This window comes from Schistocerca cancellata, chromosome 5 (assembly GCF_023864275.1).
Source record: "Schistocerca cancellata isolate TAMUIC-IGC-003103 chromosome 5, iqSchCanc2.1, whole genome shotgun sequence".
Taxonomy (NCBI): domain Eukaryota; kingdom Metazoa; phylum Arthropoda; class Insecta; order Orthoptera; family Acrididae; genus Schistocerca; species Schistocerca cancellata.
In genome coordinates, this window is record NC_064630.1 from 670,828,948 (window position 1) to 670,835,995 (window position 7,048).

The window sequence follows — 7,048 nt, forward strand, 5'->3', positions numbered from 1 at the left end:
CTGTGCTAACCTCTTCATCTCAGAGTAGCACTTGCAACCTACGTCCTCAATTATTGGCTTGACGTATTCCAATCTCTGTCTTCCTCTACAGTTTTTGCCCTCTACGGCTCCCTCTAGTACCATGGAAGTCATTCCCTCATGTCTTAGCAGATGTCCTATCATCCTGTCCCTTCTCCTTATCAGTGTTTTCCACATATTCCTTTCCTCTCCGATTCTGCGTAGAACCTTCTCATTCCTTATCTTATCAGTCCACCTAATTTTCAACATTCGTCTGTAGCACCACATCTCAAATGCTTCGATTCTCTTCTGTTCCGGTTTTCCCACAGTCCATGTTTCACTACCATACAATGCTGTACTCCAGACGTACATCTTCAGAAATTTCTTCCTCAAATTAAGGCCGGTATTTGATATTAGTAGACTTCTCTTGGCCAGAAATGCCTTTTTTGCCATAGCGAGTCTGCTTTTGATGTCCTCCTTGCTCCGTCCGTCATTGGTTACTGCCTAGGTAGCAGAATTCCTTAACTGTATTGACTTCGTGACCATCAATCCTGATGTTAAGTTTCTCGCTGTTCTCATTTCTACTACTTCTCATTACCTTCGTCTTTCTCCGATTTACTCTCAAACCATACTGTGTACTCATTAGACTGTTCATTCCGTTCAGCAGATCATTTAATTCTTCTTCACTTTCGCTCAGGAAAATGTCATCAGCGAATCGTATCATTGATATCCTTTCACCTTGAATTTTAATTCCACTCCTGAACCTTTCTTTTATTTCCATCATTGCTTTCTCGATGTACAGATTGAAGAGTAGGGGCGAAAGGCTACAGCCTTGTCTTACACCCTTCTTAATACGAGCACTTCGTTCTTGATCGTCCACACTTATTATTCCGTCTTGGTTGTTGTACATATTGTATATGACCCGTCTCTCCCTATAGCTTACCCCTACTTTTTTCAGAATCTCGAACAGCTTGCACCATTTTATATTGTCGAACGCTTTTTCCAGGTCGACAAATCCTATGAAAGTGTCTTGATTTTTCTTTAGCCTTGCTTCCATTATTCGCCGTAACGTCAGTATTGCCTCTCTCGTCCCTTTACTTTTCCTAAAGGCAAACTGATCTACACCTAGCGCATTCTCAATTTTCTTTTCCATTCTCCTGTATATTATTCTTGTAAGCAGCTTCGACGCATGAGCTGTTAAGCTGATTGAGCGATAATTCTCGCACCTTTGAGTGGTTTCCGTGATACCCTCTGTAGCACGGCCTTGCCTTTGCGTCGTCCCTCTGAATTCCAAACTAAAACGCCTCTCGCTGCATGTTTCACCTTCCGCTCAGACATGCAGTATAGGAATGGTGTGTTAATTACCATCGATTGAATGTCATCCCTTCTTGCATTATATACAGCTAGGCAAATTTGCTCATTAACGCCGAATTGAGTGAGGTGGCATATTCACCTTCCTGTTGCGATGTATATAGCTCTCATGTAAGGTGCGAATCTGACCTTCTTTTATTCTGCCACCTTCCAGTGGTATATTGTACTAATTTGTCATCTTTTCGGTTTTGTTAGTTAAGTAACTGTGCATATACGGCTTTCCCTGCTCCACTGCCGGACTTGCCATTAACTCAGTTTGCGTAGGGACAGGGCAACGTATTGATCAGTTATTACAAAACTTCAAGGCATGTTACAGGCAGTAACAGGGCCACAACCGGCACCCCCACCTGTTCAGTTTCGCCCAGTGCAGCAGTTTGTGGGGCAAAGCGAAGACTGGGCAGAATATGTGGCCCAGCCTACAGCACACTTCACATGTAACCGTTACATTTGCCATTTCCTGTCCACGGTAGAGACGGAGGTGTACCGTTCAGCAGTCAAATTATTCCCAGATGTATGTCCTGACGAAGTGCCCTATGATGAACTCGTGTCCAGACTCACTTTGAATCTCAAGTGCACGTGGCAGCAGCAGCTAGGTATAAATTCTTTCGGCTCAGACACCAGCCTGGGCATTCCTATTAAAAGTGGGTCATAGAACTGCTTGGGTTAACCTACAGCGTCAGTTCTGTGGCTTAAGATGTTGTTGTTGTTGTGGTCGTCAGTCCAGAGACCGGTTTGATGCAGCTGTCCATGCTACTCTATCCTGTGCAAGCTTCTTCATCTCCCAGTACCTACTGCAATTTACATCCTTCTGAATCTGCTTAGTGTATTCATCTCTTGGTCTCCCTCTACGATTTTTACCCTCCACGCTGTCCTCCAATACTAAATTGGTGATCCCTTTATGTCTCAGAAAATGTCCTATTAACCGATCCCTTGTTCTAGTCAAGTTGTGCCACAAATTTCTCTTCTCTCCAAGTCTGTTGAATACCTCCTCATTAGTTATGTGATCTATCCATCTAATCTTCAGCATTCTTCTGTAGCACCACATTTCGAACTCTTCTATTCTCTTCTTGTCCAAACTATTTATCGTCCATGTTTCACATCCATACATGGCTACACTCCATACAAATACTTTTAGAAACGACTTCCTGACTCTTAAATCTATACTCGATGTTAACAAATTTCTCTTCTTCAGAAACGCTTTCCTAGCCATTGCCAGTCTACATTTTATATCCTCTCTACTTCGACCATCATCACTTATTTTGCTCCCGAAATAGCAAAGCTCATTTACTACTTTAAGTGTCTCATTTCCTAATCTAATTCTGGCAGCATCACCCGATTTAATTCGACTACTTTCTATTATCCTCGTTTTGCTTTTGTTGATGTTCGTCTTATATCCTCCTTTCAAGACACTGTCCATTACGTTCAACTGCTCTTCCAGGTCCTTTGCTGTCTCTGATAGAATTACAATGTCATCGGCGAACCTCAAAGTTTTTATTTCTTCTCCATGGATTTTAATTCTTACTCCTAATTTTTCTTTTGTTTCCTTTACTGCTTGCTCAATGTACAGATTGAATAACATAGAGGATAAGCTACAACCCTGTCTTACTCCCTTCCTAACCACTGCTTCCCTTTCATGCCCCTCGACTCTTATAACTGCCATCTGGTTTCTGTACAAATTGTAAATAGCCTATCGCTCCCTGTATTTTACCGCTGCCACCTTCAGAATTTGAAAGAGGGTATTCCAGTCAACATTGTCAAAAGCTTTCTCTAGGCCTACAAATGCTAGAAACGTAGGTTTGCCTTTCCTTAGTCTATCTTCTAAGATAAGTCGTAGGGTCAGTATTGCCTCAAGTGTTCCAATATTTCTAGAGAATCCAAACTGATCTTTCCCGGGGCCAGCTTCTACCAGTGGCTTAAGATAGACTGACGTAATAGATCATGATGCTGTCACTCATAACGTTTCAAACTCATGCATGCATATCTCTATTATGAAGCTCCCAACTCAGACTTGAAAACTGTGATGTCAATTATTGAGCCTCAGAACGCAGTAGACGTTACTGAATGTGACACGCAACATCTGGCCACTTCTGCGATAAAGAATGAGCAACTTCAGGGGTCAGTCCCCTTCCCCCTTCGCCCCCTACTCGGTAAGGACGTAACCTAGATTCTCAGTTTCGTGCTAATATGTTCCGAATCGGGGCTCGGAGCTGCACCCGCAAACAATGAAGTCTTGCTCACGTCCATTTAGTGCACATGACAGGTCACAGTACGCGTGCTGTTTCCCTTGCCGCAAGACGACCACATCCAGTGTGTTTCCAGCCATCTGGGGCAGGACAAAATAAATACCAGACTTTGTCTCACAGGACGTGTATGTTGTTTCTGCTGTACCTGTGCACTCAGATACGTTGGTAGCTCAACATGTTTGCCAAGACAAACAATCTTCAGTGATTTCAGCAGTCTAACAGATTGTTTGTGTATTTGCGTGTGGCGAGTCAGAATGTGAAGTTGTAATTAGACACTGGGGCGACTGTTACGTTGTTCAACAATGCAACGCATGAACTTTTAGTTAGCCCCCAGGTCCAGCAGCCAAATGCCACACTATCAGAATTTAATGAACAAAATATTTTAATTTTAGATGTTTGTAGTTTGCTTTCAACTTTCCGTTGTTTTACCAAAACAGTTCACTTTCATGTGCTATGTTCACGGGACAGTACGAATATTTTTGAAATGGATAGTTTTGGATTATTTAGTTTTTCAATTTAAGGAAATGTGTTACAAGTAAATTCGGCAGTGTCGATTGCTAATATCAATGCTTTGTGTAATAAGTACTGTTCTTTATTTGATGGTTGTTTAGGACAGGAATCAGTGTTCGAGGCCCAAGTTTCCTTAAAAGAGAATGTAGAGCCAAAATATTTTCGAGTTCGGCCTGTCCCACATGCTGTACTGGACCGGGTAAGAGAGGAATTGCACCTTTGGCAGGATTGCGGTATTCTTAAACTTGCGTCTGCCAGCCAGTGGGCATCCCCGTTGATCGTTCTCTCGAAGCCGTCGGGCGGGTTAAGAGAGTGCAGATTTCAAAGATACTGTCAATCCAAAAACTGTTGTTGATTGCTTCCCTTTACCCCACCCAGGAGATTTGATACACGAACTTCGAAAAGGCCTACAGTGCTGCGCTGAACACCAACGCTGAGCTTATCAAGCAAGTCTGAAACTGCTGAACATTTTATTTCCACTGGACATTCATAGTAGTATGATTAACCAAATTTTACCTGTTTTTTGAGTGTTAACGAAGGGTAGGTTTTTCACATTCTTTATTTGCATCTCCAGAACGGTTTGGGCTCTCTCACGGGCCCTTAGCTCTCCTGTACTTTTGTCCTTTCTTTTTTATTTCTCTTGTCTAATGGTTTTCATTTGCTTGGGTTCTCGTCGTTATTCTTAATCGTCGTAGTTAGATTTAATTTTGTCAATTTTCTTGATACGTGAAATTGTGTTAATTATCTATGGATATGATAGATTTTGATACTTTATATTGTTGCCAAGGTTGTGGATCGACTGTAGCAACATTTGCAATTTGAGATCTTCAGAGGAAATTTCAGTTCCACAGTTCCACCAGCGTGCATGCTTCGGCCGGGTAGTGCATAGTTCGTCTGTCAACTTGATTTTGACGTATGCGCCGAATGCTCAAACAGCGCTCTGTATGTTGCGAAACAGAGGACGTCTTCGTCACTCTTCGATGGCTCACCTGACCGATAGGTGCCCAGTTGACATATCATGGTATGTATTGAACGACGAGCGAGTGCAAGCACGAAACTTGTTTCAACATTCACTAAGTCTCCTTATATGTTCTTCTATGTCTTCTTTGTCGGCAGCAGAGATTCTGTGACTTGCGTTAAATTAATAGTCGTTTTGATTGAGAGAAGTATATGTACAATTAAGCTGATGGACTTCAACGTTAAAACACAAAGTAAGTACAATTTGAAATAAAAGTAGAAGTTGTATGCTGTCACCATGCCCTCTACGTAGAGGAGCCAGCAAGATTTTAGTTGCGCGTTACTTAATTCCTTTTGTCGGAAATGCTCCATAGAAAAACGTTAGCTGCCACAGGTGACGATAGTGAGCTCCGACACATTGTTCATAAAATTTCCACTTATATTTGTTAGTTACAGATAGTGCACTTAAGTGTGCTAACAGACGCAGGTTATTTATAAATATCGAGACAGTAGCGACCCCTGAGGTGCACCATACGTTGCCCTTGACGATGCCTCTCCGTGGGAATACGCTTGTGAGAGGCGTATGAAGAAACTCGCCCCCACCTGTGTGTGAAGTGTACTTCCTCCACCAGGGACGTACTAGAGTATATTCGTGTTATGAGGAACTGCCTGTAGTAAGTATACATTCTAAATACAACCCTGCAGGCTACTAGAAACGGAGAACAAGTTTCTTCTGCCAGGACTAGGTCTACAAATTCTTCACGGCACACGCCTGCCAACATTAACTGTCGATTGATTCGCTGCCTCACGCTGCCAGAACCTGCAGGAGGAATTTCTGCGACGGCCGTAATACTGCCTTCGCGGTGCTTAATTGGAGCTGATTATCCCGGACGTAGGAATTGTTTACGGCGTTAATTAACCCCGTGAGTGCTTAGCGCGCACTCCGCGATGCTATGGTGAAACCCCTCTCTGCTCGATGCTGCAACGTTGGAGAGTGCGTTGCAGCCAAATGTCCGCCACCTTGTTGTTTCCATGGTCCTGAATTCGGGGACGTTAAGTGTGAAATATTTTGTTATGGAGAACAAGGGATACCCTCGCATTTCTTTCCCAATCGGATGTGTATTATTTTAACTTATCCACGCTAACTTCGAAGCGAGTATGTAGTCATTTTTAAACAGTTTAGCTCTGCTATCGACGCGATGTATCACCGCAAAAATATGCTGTTACTTTACCCCAGCATCGTCTAGTGTGGCAAGTGAGTCACGCACTATCTGATCAAAAGAATCCGGTGTAACGGAACATCTCCAGCTATCGTTACTTTTCCTCAACAGTAGTTGATACCAGTATTATGGTTCAAATGGCTCTGAGCACTATGGGACTCAACATCTTAGGTCATAAGTCCCCTAGAACTTAGAACTACTTAAACCTAACTAACCTACGGACATCACACACACCCATGCCCGAGGCAGGATTCGAACCTGCGACCGTAGCAGTCCTGCGGTTCCAGACTGCAGTGCCAGAACCGCACGGCCACCGCGGCCGGCTGATACCAGTATTACCCTTCGAATTTTGGACAGGTCAGTATTATCTCAGTTCCTTTTCTGATAACTTTCATTTAATTTTTTACACAGTATGTTATATTTAGGCAACGGCCTTGCCGCAGTGGATACACCGGTTCCCGCGAGATCACCGAAGTCAAGCGCTGTCGGGCGTGGCCGGGACTTGGATGGGTGACCATCCAGGCCGCCATGCGCTGTTGCCGTTGTTCGGGGTGCACTCAGCCTCGTGATGCCAATTGAGGATATACTCGACCGAATAGTAGCGGCTCCGGTCAAAGAAAATCATCATAACGACCAGGAGAGCGGTGTGCTGACCCCACGCCCCTGCTATCCGCATACTCAACCTGAGGATGACACGGCGGTCGGATGGTCCCGATGGGGCAGTCGTGACCTGAAGACGGAGTGTTTTAT

At 43.7% G+C, this 7,048-nt stretch overlaps 1 pseudogene; it reads left to right on the plus strand.

Annotated features, from left to right (window-relative positions):
• The first annotated feature begins 6,722 nt into the window (after positions 1 to 6,722).
• On the plus strand, positions 6,723 to 6,840 carry LOC126189127 (5S ribosomal RNA; annotated as a pseudogene).
• The last annotated feature ends 208 nt before the right edge of the window (positions 6,841 to 7,048 follow it).